Here is a 21858-nt window from a genome sequence, read left to right as displayed (position 1 = left end):
TGCTGCATCCAGCCCTAGGGTCCCCAGCAAAAGAAGGACATCCACCTGTTGGAGCCAGTCCACAGGAGGCCACCGATTTGGTTAGAGGGATGGAGCACCTCTCCTATGAGAAAAAGCTGGGAGAGTTGGGATTGTTCAGCCTGGAAAAGAGGAGGCTTGGGGTGATCTAACTGCAGCCTTCCAGCACCTGAAGGGAGCCTAGAAGAAAGATGGAGAGAGACTATTTACAAGGGCCTGTAGGGACAGGACAAGGGGGAATCGCTTTAAACTGAAAGAGGGTAGCTTTAGATTAGATATTGGAAAGAAATTCTTTACTGTGAGGGTGGTAAGATATTGGAACAGTTTGCCCAGAGAGAGAAGCTGTGGGTGCCCCATCCTTGGAAGTGTTTAAGGCCAGGTTGGATGTTGCTCTGAGCAACCTGGCCTAGTGAAAGGTGTCCTTGCCCATGGCTAAGGGGTTAGAATGAGACATCCTTGAGGTCTGTTCCAACACAAATCATCCTGTGATTCCATGATAATGGCTTTCTTCACACTACAGCTATCAAAACCATGATTATTTTTCTGTTGATAATTCTTTTTCACAGAAATGTTGGAAGAATCATGGACAAAACTGTTTGACGAAGTTCATTTGTAGATACTGTCATTATAAATACCTGTTCATCTGCCCTTTACAGAATGCTACATACTAACTTTTTCTGGGACTGGCATCTGAATCTGAGCTTTCTTCAGCAACACTGCAAGATTTTGACATGGCTTTTTGAGTGATCAGTTTATCTTGTAAGAACTTTCAAAGTAAGATCTATTAAATCAGCTACTCCAACTTATTATAGATACTTACCACCTCTTCTTCTGATGAAACACCAAAACAGTTGCACTTTAGAGGAGAAAAAAGGAATTCCAGCAGAAAGAACATGAAAGCAGAAGACAAGCTGTCCTCAGATACAGCCATCTGTGATTGGCACAAAACCTTGGTATTTAGTATATTTAATACAGTTGTATTTTAACTTAGAGCATATATTTATATTTACTTAAACATTAGTAATTTTAAACCATATCTTTTTTTAATCATTATTTAGTATACTTATTTAGCACAAGACACAAAACCTTTGTATTTCTGAGCTACAATGAAAACCATGACACTTTGTTACATATTTCCCATCACAATTAAACATGGGTAACCTTCCTGCAAACTAATGTCAAAGAATCCATCCATCCATCCATCCATCCATCCATCCATCCATCCACAGGTCCCTGCCAGAGTGAGTTAGCCCTTTCACTGGTCTGATGTTACAAATCCATTAAGTGGAAGGGCTCAGATAAACTGAATGACAGGTAGTTATATATAACCTGAAGGGCAAAGAACGGGAACTCCCCACACAGCTGTTTATGACTGGCAACAGTGACTGTAGGAATTCACTGATTCTTACCCTACAGAGCTTTGAGATTCAGAAGAGGGAGAGGAAAAGAGAGTGAGGAGCAGGTTGCATGCCTTGCACACACTGCTGGGTACAAGAGTATACTCAAGTGGTTGCCAGGGAACCATTAGAGTACTGTAGATCCACATTTTTGCTTGGATTATGATTAGTGTTCACATAAGACCTGTTGCTAAAACAAAGAAAATTATTTGCAGCCAGTGGGAGGCAAAGAAAGGGGCTTGGGCTTTGCCTATACCTTGGACTAAGACTCTAAAGCCCTTTGCTTACTTACAGAATGTCATATTAAAAGGCTTTCTGTAAGACAAGGAATTTGTAAGAGTTAACTTCTGTGGAATTAAAAAATGCTAGAAATAAAATCCTTTTACCAAAGATGGAGACCACTTTTCAATGCAACTGTTGATTAATGACCTGTTTCAATCAAATATTTAGGTCATTCTTGTCTAAACTGCATAAAGATAGGAAAAGACTTATTAAAAGAGCTCTCTGTGTTTCTTGGCAACAGATGGTTTGGTTTGTCAGAGTGAAATGCATTTTCATAGGACCTCTGATGGAGCTTAGCAGAAAGGTGATACACACAAAAGTAATTTGACTTGGCAGTCTGAACTAAAAGGTTGCAGAGTGATGAATTATAACAGTACATATCTATATTTATATAAAATTTATATTATTTGTGTAGTACCTTTTAAAAATAGTAGCACTTCTAGATTTTCCGAAACAGAACCCTAAGAACTTACAGTACCCCTGGAAAGGCAATCCAGTGCTGTACCAAAGTGGTCTACAGGGACTTAGACCTGAAAGGAGTCAACCTTCCCATAGGCTGAAAAGATACTCTTGGCTTTTTAATTACCTGAAATTCTGGGACAATACAGGACACAAATGCATGCTTCCTATGTATTTCCTCCTCCCAGTTCTTGAATGAATAAATGGCGAACAATCTTCCAAATGCTACGAACACAAGAGTTCACTGCTCTTCCCATGCTAATGATACGGTAATTGCATGGTGTAGTATGGCAAAGAGCACAACATGTGATCATGGCTATGAACACTGTGTGAGCACAGACACAACCCTACACACGGCCACAGCAGCAAGTCTTTGAAAATGAATCATTAATTATATAATATATACTCCAGATACGTCACTTTCAGGTACTGGAATATAAATATTCAAGTGGCGTTACAAGGCCTTATGATCTCCCACATCTATCAGTGGCTCATTCCAAGAGCAGAGGACTTTGAAAGAAATCAAACCTTTCATTATGGAGGGGAACTCAGCACTAGATGGTCCTTGGGTCTCTCCCAACAATGGACCTTAACAAACAGACATCACACAGTAGGTGGAGAGACAACAGCCAAAACCATGTGTTACACCAGTCTTTCAGATTTTCTAAGTTGTGGCTGGAGATGTTCACCAAATGCAACCTCTGTTGAAGGCTTCCTTTCATCTGACTTTAGGACCTTGCTTTTTAGCTCAGCTAGGCAGTTCTAGCAATAAAAAGCCAAAACCTACAAGCAGCTTCTCTGGTCACTGAAATTTTGGGGTCAGGTCTGTTTTTGAGGTGAATTTGCCTCAGCTGAGTCACTCAAGGGAGGAATTGCCTCCTTGCACACCAGCAAGTCTCTTCCTCATAATAACAACTGAGCTGCCAAAGCTTTTCGTAATCTTAAAGCCATCAGCAGGTTTTTCAGAGGAGATGTCAGACCCCCTGGATTCCAGCAAACCCTCCTCTGTAATTTTATCTGTGTGCAAAAAGCACAAGAGTGCAGTCCAGTTGAGGGCTGAGGGCACCACAGTGTGACACACAATGCTGCAATTCCTTGGCAGAGCCCTGGCTTGGGGGATTGATTTTGGACTCCTAAGGCAAACTGAATGCAGAAAAAAAATGCATTTGGGGGCAATCCAAATGTTTCCCTCATCAATATTTTGAAGGGATTTTCCCCTTCTTAAACACCTTATCTCAGAGGCACTACCACCGTCACTGATGGACTTGGCCATGGCCAGCAGTGGGTCTGTCTTGGAGCTGGCTGCTCCATTGGACATAGGGGTAGCTTCTAGCAGCTTCTCACAGAAGTCACCTCTTTAGCCTCCCCAGCTACCAAAACCTTGTCACACAAACACAACACAGATAAATAAACTTTACATCTGAAACATTTTCACCAAACTTGTGAAAACTAGTCTGACTTGTGCACTAATGCTGATTTTCTATAAACACATTCAAAATTTAAATTTTTAAAGTTTAGGGTTTTTCCACTACGTCAGAAAAGATGTTGATGCTTTCTCCCCCAGAGAAACCAAAGTATAATTTGTGTGTTATGTAAATTAATAACAAATTACATAACTAGTAGAAGTAGCTTTATGTTACAGTTTGGGAAGGAAGCAGGAAATACTGATACCTCAGGGGAAATGCAAATAAAAAAATGTAATTAGTCATATTCATTTCTGGCCAAAATATTAGATTTTTTATCTACACACTTATTAAAAGTTTTACTAAGTGACAAAAACTAGCAAAGACTTTCTAGTTGTAACCAGGATATAGCAATAACGATGTTTGCCTGTTGCACATCCTACATGCATTTTCTGAAGTGCTGAGGAAACTTTGTGATGAGTCTCAAGTCAGGTCTCAAGAGATGAAGCAACTTTTGAAAATTCAGGATCCATTCTTGAGCCACTCTGTTCTGCAGCATTACTCTGATTGCTTTGTGATGTCTGATGTGGGTGTGTTATCAACTCACAGCAAGGGAACAGAAGGTCTTTCTTAAAAAAAAGAAAAAGGGAATATTGTTCAAAACTGCCTTTTTTCAGTGAAGATGCACGGCACTCTACAACTGGCTTCTGTTTGTACTCAGTGCCACTCCTGGCTTCTCCAAGAATTTAATGTCATCTGAATGTAAGAAACCATTGCAGAAGTAAACCTTGCTGGCCACCACAGAGAGTTTCAGACATCTCCTGCTAGTGATGTACCAAAGTGCAGGTTGGCTCTGCTTCAGAGCTGATCTCCTGCACACCTTTCTGCACTTCTGCAGACTGCAGCCACCAACACAAGCCCATGGTCTGGCTGCACGGAGCACCTGGGACTTTCTTCTTGTGCTGGAAGGTCTTTCAGACACAGTGTAGAGCTACCAAAACCTCTGCAGCCACCAGCAGAGGTGTGACAGTCCTGGACACATGCTGGAGATGTTTCTCAGTCTGTGGGGAGAGCTGGGAGTGTTTGTGGCCGAGCTGGCAAACAGCTTACACTCACAGAATATTTTCAGAGTTAATCTCTTTCTGAATCTGGCACTGATAGATTTCTCAATTTTCATGTACTTTCATGTAGATTAAGACAGTCTTAAGCAACTGTTTTAGTCTGTAACAAATGCCATGAAGATAAACTCCCTGTAGGAATACCGGTTGGTAGGATCTGCCCAGCAAATGATCTTTAGTTTTCCCTTACTCAAAGACTACAGGTCCACTTACCTGCTAAGTCTTCATCAGACCTGGATGGTACCACTTTACAGACTTTTATTTGTTTATAGAAACACATGTTGATACATCTTCCCAGCTTCATTTTTCTTCCTATACTTCTTTCACAGACTTTTTTTCAAACTGAAGCAAATGCACTGAATGCAAAGGCAACCTGCGTAATTGTAATTACTATATTTAGTTATACTATGAAAAAATACACACTTTCAGTGTTTTCATCAATATTAAAAACATACATATGTTTTGCTATTGGAAAGAAGTCAAATATGAATATATTCATGGTGTACTTCAGGGCTAAACATCAAAATGCCTAAGACTAGTCCAGGCATTCAGAAACTGATGCATTATTTCATCTTTATTTTTCAGAAATAAAAACCCAGCCTTAATAAATGCAAAATGATGAGTGCCCCTCCAGAATTTCTTGAAAAGTTCTTGAATAGAATAATCAGATTGAATTTATCTGTTTGAAGAAAGTAAAATTCCCCCCATGTGAGCAGAAGCTAAGGGGGGTTTTCAGTCAGTATTATAGAATTTCCAAACTACCAAGAACTGGTATCCTTACTAAATAACTCTCCAGTTTTCCCATGAACTTGGACCAAAATCCACAGTTAATAGTCACTCTTTCCCCAACCCATACCTCTGGGCAGCAGTACTAAAATGTACTAATTTGAGCTAACTGCTACAGGATTTCATGAAGAAAAGTTATTTTTTCCCTTCTTTTGGCGGGCTATTTTAAGGTGTCAATTCAAATTTTTGGCACTACATCAAATCTTTCTGCAGAAAAGCTGTTTCTATTCTCCACAGGGCTGTTAAATGTAGAAGTAATACACTTCATTCTCCACAAATTGTAATTTTTCCATTATCCTATTACTATAATTTTCCACCATGCTCTTGACAGCCTTCTTGGCTCTGCCTTACCAGAAGAAAGGGGTTTATTCATTTGTTTAGTCTTGATAACTTTTTCACCACAAAGCAGGTGGCAGCCTTTGGTACACACAGCTTGCTTTGCAGCACAAAAGAGAAGAGCAGTAGCTGTGGCTGCACTGTGAACACATCTATAGTTCACAGCTCTATAAATCATGGGAAGAATAAATCTAATAACTGCAGCAATTATAATAATAGCAATGATGTGTGCAGTGACATTTTACAACGCAGGAAGGTTTTCAGACCAACCTCAACTCCAAGCATCCCTGTGTGATAAAAAGTTCCCCTGGATGGTCCCTGTCTGAAATGTCCTATGAGGATGAATAAAGACCCATACTTTTTTTCACAAAGGCTGCCATCTTACTGCAACAAATCCCTCTATCAGCATGTCTCTCTGGAAAATAAAGTGTTGCTAAATGGCATTCACACTTCATAAGCTCAGAAAACTGGGACTGTTAAGTAATGCACCAATATAAAGCAATTCACTAGGAAAATGCACAATGCAACAAATCTGTTCTCCCAATTTTAGATGCTCCATCTCTCCTTAGTGCCTTACTCCAAGGTCTAAACTGCAGTGGTACTTCAGGTAGTCCCATTTGGAGCAAGGCGCTCAGGGAAAGTGAAGACTGCTGACCTGAGCTGCACAGGATTCAGGCTGTGTCCAGCAATATTTCCTCTGCAGCACAAGTCATTCTTATTGTGTCAGCTCAGGACTTTGGGAGAGCAGAATATTTAGAAATGGGATATCATGTCCAACTTACCATCATAATTGTTTGGGAGGAGAGAGACAACTGCTGTGCTTTTTCTGCTTAGCCAGGAATGAACCTGCCATTTCGGATTTTAAAACTAATTAATCATGGCTCCAATCAGTTTTGATCACTAAGCAAGTCTTTCATTCCATTCCATCCTTTGTATAGCTTTATTAAAAGCAAGAGTCAGATTTTTAAGATCTGTTGGTTGGATGTTTGGTTTTGAGAGCTATTGTCTTCCAGAAACAGCTGTTTCAGAGGTCAACGTGTGCTGGCAAAGGCGAGCACAGCAAAACTCCCAGGCAGTGAACTGCAGCATCTGCCCTGGGGAGGTGGCTGCTCTCCTCATGGAACACGAGATCATTCTATCATTGTTTCATTCAGCTTTCCAGTCTTAGAGAAAGCTTCAAGTTGCTGACTTAAAAGAGGGGATCCCTTGCCAGAAAGCATTGAGAGAGATTACAGGAGAGACTGGACTCTCAGCAAGGCAGCTTGAAGGATATTTGCTGAACTTCCTACAATCGCAGCTAGTCTTGTGCTAGGAGAAGGTTTTAATGTGTTTTCTTGCCCCTGCACATGCACAGGATTCAGAGCAGCTGGCAGGATTAAACACTTACCATTCCTTTCCTGCTGCACCAACAGTTTTTGCCATCTGTATGTTAATAGCCTTAGCTTTATAACATTCAGTGTTATAATTGTCTCTGGGAGCTGAAAGATGACTGAAACATAAGCGTTTATAAAATGAGCATTTTCCAAGTCACTGTGCCATGAAAGAGTCACTTCAGCTCACTGGGGGAAAAAAAGATACCAGTTCAGAACTCCAGGTGAACTCGAAAACAAAGGAGAAAAGAAGATCATACAGTTAGGTTGCAAATGTCTCATTCTGCTCTGTTGAATCAGTGCTTCAGTGGGACAAACGGCTCAAAACTGTGCTAGAAAGCCCCAGAAGAAACCCAAATCCACTCCAGACTCAGTTTATACCCATACTAAGCCTGACAAGAGCTTGCCTGAGCAATTAGTGCAGGTGCCTATTAAGCAGGTGGCTGCCTTGTAGGTCCTGCAACGGTGAAAGCCTGTTAGCCTACCTTGAACACCAGGTGTCAGTGGAAATAGCTGCATGGAGAGGCCGACAGCTCCACACAGACTCGCAGGGTGAATGGAAATACTTAAGTTCACCTCATTTGCAGCATGGCACAACTGAGTTCAAGTCAGTCCTCAACTCTTGAAGCCTTGAAATAACCATGCAAAATTGTAGGGTAGTTATTAACACTGCTGGGAGAAGTAATGCTGTCAGAACCTCTCAACAAGTTCATCTGTTCTTTTCTTGATCTTCTTCTTGCTTTGAGAAGGCTGATGATAAACAGAGGATGATACTCTTTTGCCTACTGAGAGATCCTGTGTATTGAAGCTGCAACTCAATCATCTGGGAAGCTTTTCAGAAATCTTCAGCACTGCAGCAAAATTTAGCGTGGATTAGCTTCCAGCTGGGAAAATAATAGGTAGAAGTTTTGTGTCTTTATTCATGGGAGAACAAGTACATGGATATTTATATACAAAATGGTATCAATTTCTTCTCTGTGTATAAATAATTGATGATAACTTGATGTAGGGGAAGGTGGTAATGATTTTGAAACTCAGGCCTGTACCTGCAACATTGTATGCCTAAATCTTTTTGCCTCATTCATATATTTAGCCTTACTCCTTCAACCCAGAAGAGCAGAGAAATGACTACACTGAGCCTTCTTATCTGAAAATTTATTTCTAGGTTGCTGCAGCATTTACAGCACCTAAAGTTAGAAAGAGAAACAAAAGCTTGGTGTTTAAATTCCATAGCGTGTTACAGTCTGTTTAAATCACTGCAGATCAAAACCCTATGTAGCCACTGCGAATTATGCTGGAAATGAGCAAAACCTGTGATTGTCTTGCTCAGAAATTTAAAGTGATGCCAGTAATAGTTTCACAGTGTTTTGGCTCAAGCTGAGCATGCTTAAAACGAAATTATGCACCTGGTACTGTTACAGCTCAGGCCCAGCAGCCCCCTTGCACAGAGCCCTTTTGGGAATTTTGCGATAATCTCAGGAGTGTGCTCCTTTTCCCAAAGAAAAAGAGCACTATGCCAGGTTCTCAGCACCAAAAGAAAATTTAGTTCCCTGAGTGCTCTGCAGGACAAGCTACCCATTTCTGTCAGCTGGGGCTTGGGCAGGTCAGGACTGGGGCAGGGATCTGACAGGAATAACAGCTTACAGCTGAGCAAGGGGGTAGGCAGGACCCTGCACTGAGCTGTTGTGCTCCTCAAGGAAAAGAAGCCACAGCAGTGCATTTTCTTATTGCACTTCGGGATTTATGATGGATGTGCACTTTTGAAAGCTCTGTCAGGTAAGGGAATACCATTTTTATGTGACTTTTTTTTCTGAGGTAGCTTTGGCATTCCTTGAAGTATGCTAGTGTACTTTAAGCATCCTTGGTTCTTGCAAGGACTAGGTACAAGGACTGGTGCTCTAGCTCTTCCCTGTATTGTGTACCAGCAGGTTAGTCCTCACAGCCAATGCCAGTGAAGAGTATTTTAACCAATGTTCTGGTCCATGATGCGGATAAAGTGGGGGTTAAATTCTGGCTGCAGAAATCTTGTTGGAGAAGGTGAAAAAAACAACTTATTTGTAGCTGAATGGTTTGAGCACAAAGTACTGGTTGTTTACTTGCTATGTAAACTGAGAAATATGAATGCCTAAGCTCTGCTTTTTTTTTCTTTCATGTTTGTAATTTTTTAGTGGTTTTCCCAAGCTATTATTCTTGCACCTGACAGGTTGTACTCTACTGTGGGAGGATTAAGTCTGAAATGTTGTCCCAGAATATCCCTCTCTGTCAACATCTAGGGTTTTTTCAGTAGGTGCAGAAAACTTCACTGTTGGGAAGGAGACAAAATGGTCCACCCTAATTTTTTTTCTAACTGAGGGAAAAGGAAGTGCCTATGCAAAGGGTGTATGGGGGTAGGGGGAAAGTTAGGAGTGAAAAAAAAAATCATATTTACATTCTGGGATGAGGAAATGAATGATATTCCCCAACACTCCAGTTGATAGTACCACAGTGGTAGCTGATTAGAAGAGGAAGCATTTATGTTAATGATCTTATTTTGTAATTCAATTTCTTTCAACTTCTACCATCTGTTTTAAAATCCATGTTTCTGTTAGGACGCTAATAAGTACACGTTGTTTAATGCTGCATGCTAGTCACCAGTAGCTCTCTCTGATTTAAATTAAAACTGTATTTTGCCTCAATCTGGTCTGCTAGATCTGGTTCCCATTGGAATTACAGTTTCTGAGAAATGGTGGAGAGCGAAAGATTTACAGCAAGATATGTTTGCATGTCTCTTCTGCTTTATTTGGAAACAGTCTATCTAAAATGAGGCTTAACTTTGTGATGTTTGGAATTGTGTTCTGGGCCAGGGGACTCATTTACAGTAGGCCAGTGTCTGGTTTTCTTCATAAGCTGCTGCATGGCAGTTTTCATGATTAAAAGTGGCACTGTTTAGGCATTTCCTTCAGCTAATAAGTGAAAATTTATCTGGTTATAACCGAACACAAGTCTTCCAAAATGGGAAGTTAATTTGTTGGTGAATGTGAAGCTTCTTCCCAAGCAAGGAAGGAAGTCAGTGGTTTTGAACAGTTTTATGAAACTCTTATCAAAGAGGTGATGGTGAATGCTTTGCATTCAGGTTTTGTACAAAACTTTTAAAACCTAAGACCTTCAATGGCTATGGCACAAAACTAGCATGATGGTGGAAGTTTTCAGCAACATCACACTCCCTCCCTCAAACCTGAGATTTAACTTTTCACTTAAGACTTTTCTGCAATGAAAGAGCTTGTGCGAATGTGTGTGTGAAGCATTTATTTATGTGCAGCTGTTCAAACTGATGGCACAGAATAGGCAGGGAAGAGGAGCAAATGTGGGGTCCTCAGCTCAGTCATGCAACAGAAATAGGATTTTTTTTTTCTGATAGCCATGTGAGTTGCCATCTCTTTCCTCTAGAGCCTGTAAGAAGCTAAGAACACAGTCAAATGCTCAATTTGGCTGGTTCCTGCAGATCTCTGACTCACCTCTGCTAAAATTAGCTAATCTTCATTTGTAACTTGTTGATCAGTAAACACAGTTAAAAAACCTAGAAGACCAATCAACATCAAGGGAAGGTGGTGATTTTTTTTTTTTTTCTTGAAGGAAAACTTGAAAATTTGTGCCATTTACTGGTACCTCTGATAGTGTCACAAGATGGACTGTGGATGAGCAAGCTGCAGTATTTTTTATTTCTCCCTGGTGTCACCTCAGCCTCACTGCTGCTGGGTGATATGTGAAAACATATAAACCCTAAGCACGGATTTTTGATGCAGGTTTGAATCCCAGGAGACAGTACCTTTGTTTTATAGCAGGTGCTGGCCAGTGTAAAAATGTAAAAGTTAACATTAAACTTGCAGTTTAAACTCTTAGTGACAGACATAATCATTATTAGTTTAACCAAATTTAACAAACTTCAATAAATACATATTTTTAAATTTGAGGTCTTTCAATTAGTTGTTTTCATGTGAAGCCTTTCTCTCTTTGAAGGTGATTATTGATATAATAGTTTTCGCATCTGAAATAACAGCTGCACTAGCCAGGAGAGTTATAACCAGTTTTCTGCTATAGAAAAATAGACACATCTTCCCAAAACCATGGATTATTTTTCCTAAGTGGCCCTTAAGTCAATTTTAACTTAGTTGAGTTCATAGTTGGACATTAATACTAAGCAGCTGAAGAAGATCCCTGGATTTGCATTTTTATGTCTTTTTTAGTACCAAAAAAATTCATCATGACGAAGTTCATTTTGAATGTAGTAACAGGACTTAATCAGAAATAACTGTCTTTAATTCTTAATATTAGAAATCATATACAAGTCTTACATCTTAAAAAAAACTCATTTGCAAAGAGGATTAGATGAGATCTTCCAATTCTCATTCCATTTCATCTGCTTTACTACTAAACTATAACTATAAATACTCATTTGAATTATGCCACACTCACCATGCACCTGATCCCAAGAAATGCTGAGTGTCTGGGCCCATGTGGACTACCACTGACGTCCTGCTCCAGCATCACTCCTGCTTTCTGAGCTGCCTGCTTTAGCCAGAGCTCTTCTGCCCTCTCTTGTTTTTTATATAACCTCATATTGGTTATATGCAGTAAGCGTTTCTTCTGAGCTGGCCTCCAGCACATTGCAGCTCTTTTGATGTTTGTGCTGGAAAAGGATGCCACAGCTGCAGCAGATTTCACAGGGCGTCAAACCTGTGGGGGCAGGCCTGCACTTAGGTTTCTACTTTGTGTATTCACTCAGGCCTTACATGTGTGCAACTAATTCTGTGTTTCAGGAAGCATTCCTGTGTTTCAGGAGGCATTGTATAACATGAAGGGAGATAAAAGATAAAAATTGCAGGTGTTTGTGTCCTGCTGGCGGTCATGGGTGGGGGAGGAGAGAACACTCACATGCACAGAAAAATCTGGGATTTCAACACCAGTACTGAGTGAGTCACGCAATGTAACCACAGCTAAAATTTGTCCACTTGAGGTGTCACCAGCCCCCACCATTTGAGAATATAGAATGTTGGGGAAACTGATGAGAACTCTGCTTTGGCATGTGTCATAGTCAGTTTTCCTGAGCCTGGCAGGAGTAGGCTCTGAGCCACATGTGGCACCTTTGGAGCAGCAGGATGCCCTGGGGTCTTCTGACTGTACAAACACAGGGACACAACCAGTCACAGAGTGGGGAAACCAAGGAAGTCATGAAGGAAAGAAGCAGCTGGAAGCTGTTTGCACTGAAGAACAGCTCAGCTGATGTACCATTACCCCCAGTCTCCTACAGAGGTTTTACCTAAGAAAGTGGGAGCCGTTGCTTGAGATGAGATGGACAGCACTGCTGGAGAAGGTCTGGGGGAGGCCAACTGCTCTTTCTTGGGAACAGACTGGAGGGAGTCATAGGCTTGGTAAGTTGGAAGCAGTGCCCTTGCTGACTGAGGCAGGTTGAGCCCGGGAACTTCCCTGTGCTTGTGTGTCTCTGCTGCTACATTTGACAGATAGCTCTGCTCAGACAACTTGTAAAGACAAACCGAAACAGTCTTGGAAAGGTGGGAGGCAAACTAAATGGATGAAAAATACCCAGCGAGTCCTGTGTTCATCAAACCATGCACTTACTGCAGTACTACAAACTTCTGAGGCACCTCAAATCGCACTAAAATAATATACAGCATGCTTGAAAAAATTTTCTTTTTCTTCTGGTTTTTGAGATGCCCTGAGAGTTCCCCTGAGGCATATTTACAAGTTTCCTTTGTAACTAGCCTAGTAAGAAAACATTACTTAATTGGTTAGAGAGGGGTTTTTTTAGCTGCAGCAGCCAAAGCTCAAAGTAAACCCCATGACAAAAAGTTTCAACATCTTGATAAAAGCTGGTGGTGTTGGGGTTTTAATCAATTATGTATGTATTAGAAAATAACAAGGTTAGCCCTTTCTTTTAGTAAAGGGGGGAGGGGGCAAGATTACTGCCTGTGAACTTCAGTGAATAGACAGCTATGTAACTGTCTCAGGAAGAGCACAGAGGAGTAAAACTGGCCGTAATTAAACCCTGGTTGGAAAATGTGAGAAAGTACCAACTCAGAAGAGAAGCTCTGGGAAAAACCCTCATCATAGTAACTGAGCAGTGGTGGTCAGCAAGAGGAAGGTGGCTTGGCTCATGGAGGGAACAGAACTGGGCGCTCCACATCTTTCATGAGGAACATTTTTAGAGGTTTCCTGGTCTTCCTAAAAAGAGAAACCTCTACTGTGGCAGCTCTCTGGTGGTGCTTGTTTGAAAAGAGCAAAGAGCTGCTAAATCAAGTCCAAAATATTTCAGCTGTCTCATTTTATCTCCATAGTAAGAGACTGAAATGTTCTTTGAGATGCAAACCAATAGTGATCTATACAGTACCTAATTATGTATCTAATAAAATACATAATTATATTTGTTCGATTGAGCCTTTTGTCAGCATGCTGAGATGCTGATCAGGCATGATTTCAGGAGATGCAAAAAAGACTGAAGAAAAATAATTCTAACCTGTTTAATTCTAGCTTGTGGCTCGGCTGTTGTTCTGTGTTTAAATCATTAAACACTTCACAGACTTATTTTTTTCTGGTCACATCAAACAGATATTCTTTGATATAGCTCATGAAAGAACAAACTGGATTTCAGCTATGCCCTCTAAATGAAGACTTGTACAATCATTTCCTACAAATTACACTGTAGTAAATGCAATTAATATTGTCATGTGACTCAGAAGTGACCTTTTCCAGTCTCCAGCAAACAGGCTTGCTCTCACAAATGTACTGCTCTTAAAAGCTAATGCGTGTGCTGGACATATTAAATTGAAAAATATAATCTGCTTTCGCCTCACCCCAAGCTGCCACCAAGCTATAACAAGTTATTAAAAAAAATGGTGCAGGTCTTTGAGCCTTCAGGATTCAGGTGTACTGCTTGCTGGTGTGTCAACCTCTTGCGGGGACACCCTTGCAGCTCTTTACACTACGTCCTCCACTGGAAACTTCCACACATACACCAGCACTACAGTGTCGCCAGCTCTGCCGCCCCCGGAGCAGCTAGCTAGGGATGCAATTTATACCTTTTGGATACATTAGGAGGAGTACACAAATGTGATTTTATATGGTGCCTTGATCTTAAACACCGTGAGACTCATTTTAATTCAAGCCAGATTAAAGTTAAAGCACAAAAAAATATTTTATTTATTAAACTCCTACAGTTTACGGAGGTTTTTGAAGATGCAGGACAGAAAGTAAAGGAAACCACATGCAGTCAAGATGTCACATGAGACAATCTTTAAAAGGTTTCTCTTCCCACAGCCCAGTGAGAAGCAGACTTATTCCACATGCATTGCCAAGACTCCTGCTGTGCTGAACGTCCTTTGTCCTTGAGAAGCAACCTTGGGAAGTATCCTGAACGGAGAGCTAAGGGGTGCCTGATGGTTTCCCCTCCCTGTAATTTGTGGCTTGAACTGACGAGAAGGATGCAAGAGAATCCTCCAATCTCACACCTTCCTGCTTTTGCAAATGTTTTACTTCCAAACTTCGTTACCTTCTGAAAATGCTGGTGATGCTGATCATGGCCAGCTATTGCCATCTTCCATCTGGATAACCAATGGATTTTATTTGGCCTTTCTTCTGTGTTTGGTTTTTCTTCTGTGTGTCCTCATTCAAGCTAGGTGGGACCTCTGAAGATCTGTAGTCCAACCCTTGCTCCAACATGACCAACATCTAAGTCAAATCAGGCACTAGGGATCTTGTCCAGGGGAGTTTTGAGAATCTGCAAGGATAGATTCGACATGCTCCCCATGCATCCTCTTGCAATGCTTAACCACCTTCACTGGAGGGAAGGGGAAAGAAAGGTTAATTGGAATTTCTCTTGCTCCTCCTATGACCATTGCTTCTTGTTTTCACTGTGTACCTCTGAGAAGAACCTTCCATCCAGCTCTCCCCATCCTAGTGCTGGTGGCAGCCAGCCACCACAGGCTGAGCATGCCCAGCTCCCTCTGTGGCTCCTCATGCCTGGAGTGCTCCAGCACTCAACCATCACAGTAGCTCCCCACTGAGTCCCCTCTCTTCTCTGTGCATGCACAGACAGAGTGCTGCAGCTACCCAGCAGGATAGCTGGTCTCCCAGTTTATGTTGGAATCCTTTCCCCCACATGCTGAATCCATTTTTTGCATGACCCACATTTTCCTCAGCTGCATCCTACACTGCTGTGTAGGCAAGATTAGTGCCTACGTCTTGCTGAGGATGGACTTGACAGTAGAGAAGTACTTTGGAGTGGTGCTGGGGTGATTTGGGATGAGTGAGCTCTTCCATCCTCTTGTGGCATTCTATGTGTAAATAATATGCATTTGACATAGCATTCTTGTATACACCAGCTGGGATGATGTTCCCTTAGTAGATCAAAAGGCTGTGACTTCGTGTCTTTCCTAATGTAGCCAAAATTTGACAAGTTATTGCTGAAGATGCATACTATTTATAGTTTTACTTATTGCCTTACTATTTAGTTCTGAACTCATGGTGACTACTGACAAAAATAACACTGCATTTTTAAATACTCTCCAGTAAGCTTCTCCTAATATTTTTTTTATGGGAATTTTAAAACAGTTGCTTCTTTCCTTTTCAGGAGGAGCAAAAAACCACCAAAGAACATATTTCTAATCCAATACCTCTTAAAAAAAAAATAATAAAATTTCAACATTGAAATATCAGCTTACTGAAGTCAATAGCAGCAATCTTCTTGCTGAGCTTTTTTTACACTCCTTTTCCACTAAAGGAAGAAGGTTGAATCAGTCAGAAATGTGAGTATGTTGCCTGTGGGGAATTCAGTTTAATTCAGTGAAATCCTTCCCTGAGACAGAATAATGTCTTCCCTCCTCTTTCGAACCCATTTTTTAACCTATTTCAATTGCATACATGATCTCAGATTATGCAAGTGTGGTATCAGAGAAACACCTCCACAGTGGCAATATTACTTAGACTGTAGGATGCTTCCCTGTCCCATGGCTGTCACCACAGGGTGAATCCATCAGGATCTTTTCCAATTCCCTTAATGAGTTAGGGGGAAGTGAATGGAGGTAGAGAAATACCACAGGATGGACCCTGCCACAGCAAGCAATCTTACTCCTCTTTCCTTGCCGCTTCCATCTCATGAGTAAACTCCTCCATGCTGTAGCAGTGACCGTCTTCTTCCACAACGGACGGACTTCAAGCCTGAGGAGAGGAGACTGAGAATTGGGGAAAGGAAAGGAGGTAGGGGTAGGCTTTGTCCCTCAGTGTACAACAGCTTGGATAAGTCTTTGGTAATCTATCTACAGCAGACTACACATGCAGAAGGGGAGGTAAATTATTAGGGGCACAGAGCTACAACTCACCAAGATTACTTACACCTAAAGGCTGAATTGGTACTATCTGTGCTAAAACCTATCAATCAAATCCTTTTGGCTCGGGTAAGTATTCCTGATGAAATTTGAGGGGCAAGAGACACAGGAGATGGTGTTCCTGCTGTAGGGCTATCCCTTGGGAACGGCTTCCCTCCCCTGACTAGCACAAGCTGGCACTCTGAGCACAATGGTGCCCTGCCCAGCACCCAGGTGTGCCTCATTTTTCACATCCCAGGCTACTGCAACCTTATAGTTCATCTGTCTGAGCCAATTAAGTCTGATATTTAGAATGAGGTTTTTTGTTTGTTTTCTTGGTCAGATGAATCTCTTAGCCAAAGAGTTAGAATTGTTACTTTTCATATTCATCTTTTAAAAGTTCATTTTCTGTGCCTATGTGTTGAGACCCCGGTTCAAAGTAACAGCAGTGTAATGAGTTGCTCCTGCTGGAGAGAAGCCAGGGGAGCTAGTCAAAATGTAGTGAGAACAGATAGAATCTGGCTGTCTTGGTGCCTTGAAAGGCAGTCTTAATTTCTTTTAAAACTGAAAGTTACCAAATCCCTACCTTTTGAGCATTCATTGTACAGTTGTGGGGTTTTGCATATTTACAGTCCTTTATTGTCCCTGGGGTTCCCACTAAGGCAGGCATTTCCATGGAGCTGCCCTTAGATGCCTTGGGGACCTGGCAATGGCAGCATCCACAGACCCTGCTCAGGAGGGCAGCACCCTTCTCTGTGTCCTGGGTTTCATCTGTGTAGGTCAGGATATTGCTGGCTCTGTTCTGCCCCTCAGCTTTCTCCACTAAACTTGCCTTCAACAGAAAAAAAAAAAAAAAAAATTAAAAAAATCTTCAAGCCAAGCCTTGCTTCTTTGCCCTTTGCCTGGATATTTCAGGGTATGGAAATATAAGCATCTGTCTGAGGTTTATTAGGTGTGCACATTTTTCAAAAGCAGATGTTAAACATTTGACATTGAGTTTTGGCTCTGGAGGTGCTCTACCAAATGCAGGCTCTGATCCATCACAGATGAACAAAGCCATGGCAGACTTGAGACTGATTTTGTTGTCCTTTAGAGTTAGTGAATGATAGATGTTCACTTGCAAAAACTGATGAATTAGTTGCAGAACAGAGGCTCTGTTCAGTGAAAATCTGTTCTGAAATGTTATCGCAGTGAGTGTCTTTGATTATGATAGTACTTTGTGAAAAAACAAGATTATAAAATAGGCTCACATTCACATGAGAGTCCATTTCTTGAAAGCCACTAGAATCATTCACTTAGTATCAGGTATTGCAACGTTGGAGATAAAAGTAGCCAACATTAAAAAAAAGAGACTATATTCCATTTCATAAAGCTGTACGTTAATTGAATAATCAGAGCTTTCATTGTCTCCCTAATTTAAATTACCTTTTGTCATCCTGTCATCATTGGCTGATATGAGTAATGACTGTTACAGATTGCTCTCAGTCTGGTACCTTGCACGTACAAGGATTCATTATGATACCATGTTTCATCTCTCCCATAACTGCTGCTTTTAGTGCTATCGCTGAGCTCAGCTACCTTCAAAGCCTAGCTTCAGCCACTGATTTTTTTCCCATGATTTCCATCAGGATTTAGTTTGACAGGGATAGTGTGGTCATATCAGAAATTCAGTTTTATGGTAACAAGGTTTTGAAAGCTGTGCTGATTGAAAAAACTAGAAGATGAGCTTTTCCCCTGTCAGGCTTGCACTCACATTCTTCCCAGTTCAGCACAAGTCCACACATGGTGTGAAACTTCTAGTTCCAAAAAAAGCCCAGTAGAAATTTCTGGAAGAACCTAACACAGAAGTCAGAAGAAAGCCTGTTTCTTGGGGATTTTTTCCCATATTATAGGATAATTACTCAAGGATAGGATCTGATTCAAATAGGACTTGATTAAGAACTGGCTTTAATGTTTTGATGGGATATCTAAGAAATCACTGCCTTTGTTTTGATCTCCAAAATTTTGATGTGTATCTACTAGAAAAAACAGTTGTAGAATTCTCTTTTTCCCTTACTAAATTAGTGCTTACGCAAATATTCATGTTTAGCTTCATAATCTTTTCTCAAACAGTTGTCCCTCTAGAACTACCACCCTTTTGACACTTTTCTCCAAGCTATATGTGAATGTCTTTGTTTTGGATAATTTTTCCTCAGAGGTAATATTTTCATATTTTCAGGTCAAGGCATCATGTTACTGTCTGTCCTGCAATCTTAAATTTTTCCCAGTGATGACTGGAACATTTCCAGGTCAAGGGCAATTTGTAGCCCTAATAATGCATTTCTTTTCTGATTTAGGTCAGGATTTTAGATATGTGTTGCAAATAAATGTACCAAATATTTATTTCTAGTTTGGGTTGGTGTTTGCTTTAAACCTTGTTTACAACCCTTTTGGTTCTCCACTGCTAACTTAGCAGAACAATTACAGAGGCTGATCTATCTTGAAGGCTGGCAAGGGCTTTGCAGGCCCTCTGTTATCTCTTTCAGCAGGGGATCTGGAATTATCCCAACTCTTTGACATTCTGTCTTTCCTGCAGTCAGGTATTTGAAACCTCTCTCTCCCTTTCTCTGAACTCCGTGGTGCATCAAGGACTGTCCTTAACCAGGTCCAGGTAGTCTAATGCCTCTGGGCATCAGGAAGCATCAGGCACATCCAAGAAGACTGGAAGCTAAAAAGGAAGGAAACTGCAGAGGCACAGAGGCAAAAAGAAGCATGTTTTAATGTGTATTGAATTCTCAATTTGTACATTAAAAATAAAATCCAACTCTGACTAATTGGACATAATGCAGGAATGTATGTGAAATAGCATGGAGATAGAGAGTGTTGCTGCTCTCACCTGGGCTAAGCAAGAGACTGGCAGAGGTGTTTACACTGTGGTGGGGACATCCCAGGCAGGAGAAACTCTGCAGGGTGGAAGGGAATTCTTCATTGAAGGAAGGGAAATCACCATTAATCCTCCCCTCTTCCATAACCAAGGAAGATCTTGCCCTACTGTCCCAGCCCTGCATCTACTTTCGAAAAACTTCAATTTACTTACAGGCTGATTCTACAGGAATAAAGTTCAGAACATAAAACTAAATGGCCATTTCTTTCTGTAAAAAATTCTTTAAAGTTTGACAGTCCTCCATCAAGTTGGTTCTCCGGAGAAGGGATTTCTGTTGTGCAGCAAGAGCTTTTTGGTGAGAGCGGCTAACCTGAACACTGTGGAAAACTGGGTGTGTCCTGGGTTAGGGAATGCAACCTGGGACTGTTAGCAGTGAACTGGACTTGCACGGTCTGCATCTTTCTGCTCAAAATCTCACTTCAGAAAGCTGTTCTTCACTTTGGGGATTTTTACCCAACATACCTCTGCCACCTGGAGACCAATTTAACAACGAACTTTCATATACTTCCTCTGTTCTTTGATTCTAACTCCTTGAAATCCCCTACTTCATTTTCAGTAGAGATTTTGGCTGCCTTCGACCTGAGTTTGTTTTTACGTTCCTCCATTCAGCTCTTGTATCTTCCAGAACTGGCCAGATAAATTGAAAGCTCATCAGGTGCTTAATCAATTGTGTTTTCACACTTAAAATGATTCTACATACACTGTAACTACCACAGTACCTGTTTATAACATACACTAGTACAAAATAAATGCAAAGATCACGTGGGACCATTTTTCCACTTGCCAAAGAATTAGAGAAGTGGTAGATGCCTTAAACTCTCCATTTGTAAAACAACATCTGTAAAAGATTACTCACCATGAAAAGAACTAGATTACATCTGATGTTTTGCAGAAATTTGTAAGCTTCCAACAGCACTCTGTTGCAGGCTCTCAAGGATATGAAAAAACAAGTGGCAGACACAGCAGAACTGGCAGGAGCCCATGTGCTACTGATGCTGAATTCATATTCAAAGTGATATTCTGGTACCTTATCTCAAAAGCACCCTTAAAGATGGACATAGTCTGTTTGAAATAGTCTGGAAACACATGAGAGAATATTTTGGTGCAAAACAGTGTAACTAAGAGAAGTTGGCACTGATTTAAGTAAAAGAATCAGAATAAATATGCTTGAGGACTGTGCTTGGATTTGAATTTCTTTTTAAAGAAAAAAGCGTCAGTTGACAAGGAAAAACTATCAAATAGTTTTCACTTAAATACAGTAGTAGACTGAAGCCTATTGTGAAAGAATAATTAGTGATCAAGGTCAGGCTGGATGGGGTGCTGAGAAACCTCATAGAATTGAAGATGTTCCTGCTCATTTGCAGGGCAGGGTGGACTAGACAACCTTTGAAAGGTCCCTTCTGACCCAAAATATTCAATTAATCTCTGACACAGAAAAATATTTGAGGGGGAAGAAATGTCAAGAAAGGCCCACAAAATTATGAAGTAGCAATCGGGAGAGGAGAATTTAGGGAAAGCCAGTTTGAGATTCAGCCTGGTGAACTGTCTTGGAAATTAGGCCAAAAAGAGAAAACATGCAACACAGTGAAAAAGCTGATTATAGCTCAATTTCAGAAGCTGTAATATATCCAAGTCTTATCTACACTGACTTAGATTGTTTGGGTAGGATATTCTCATTTATAGTAAAACATCTGCTTATCCTAGCATTATGAATCCTAATAATCCAGCAAGTTTTCAAAAGTTATGAAATAGTTATCCACGTAATGCAATTAAAAATGCTTACTGCTACTCTAGATCTTTATCCCTACTCTTCTCCTTTTCTCTGCAATTCCCTCCCATGCAACAGTGATTAAACTGCTTTTTTATTTTTTTAGATGAACTGTTAAACTACCAAGAATATGAGTACATTTCATTCAAAGTGGAATTTTAAAAATGTTTCCCAAAAATCATTCATTAAGTTTTTAACACTATACTGACAAGAAGTTTCCTCGAGTTACATTGGTTGTCCTCTTCAGGCTGCTAGTACATCTATTTTTCCTTTGTTAGATGCCTCTCCTATCTCTTCTGACTCCTGTTTGACAAACAGTACACTAGGATTTGAACACATAAAATAGAAATCTTTTCACTCTGGCTGGCAAATTAAAAAAAAAAAAAAAAAGGCGTTTTAAACTACTGCTGGTTAGCTTGCAATAATGAGGCTGTTAAAGCCTTGGGGGTGTCTGCACTGAAGACTTTCACTATCCAGAATTTTCTGACATCTCCCTGTCTCTGAAAACTTAAAGAAGTTTATGAAAACTTAAAGAAGAATAGCTTACAAAAAATGAAGTCATACCTATACAGGAGAGTAACTTCTTTTCATTACGAAATACTGGTATATCATGGAGCTGAAATGGATTTAACAAGCACAAAT

General features: G+C 40.6%; 1 protein-coding gene and 1 long non-coding RNA gene across 5 annotated transcripts in view; one reads left to right on the top strand and one right to left on the bottom strand.

The window, feature by feature from the left end:
• LOC116444500 overlaps positions 1–21858 on the top strand; it is a 51173-nt gene that overhangs the window by 15304 nt on the left and 14011 nt on the right. The window lies entirely within an intron of this gene.
• The window catches only part of RBM46 (RNA binding motif protein 46), a 35180-nt gene continuing 20355 nt past the window's right edge, over positions 7034–21858 (bottom strand). For both annotated transcript variants that reach the window (XM_032109941.1, XM_032109942.1), the window contains one exon: positions 7034–7045. The gene's annotated coding sequence lies outside the window, so the exon portion shown is untranslated. The remainder of the gene's footprint in view (positions 7046–21858) is intronic.

Source organism: Corvus moneduloides, chromosome 5, assembly GCF_009650955.1.
Source record: "Corvus moneduloides isolate bCorMon1 chromosome 5, bCorMon1.pri, whole genome shotgun sequence".
NCBI lineage: Eukaryota > Metazoa > Chordata > Aves > Passeriformes > Corvidae > Corvus > Corvus moneduloides.
This window is presented reverse-complemented; position numbering and strand designations above follow the sequence as displayed.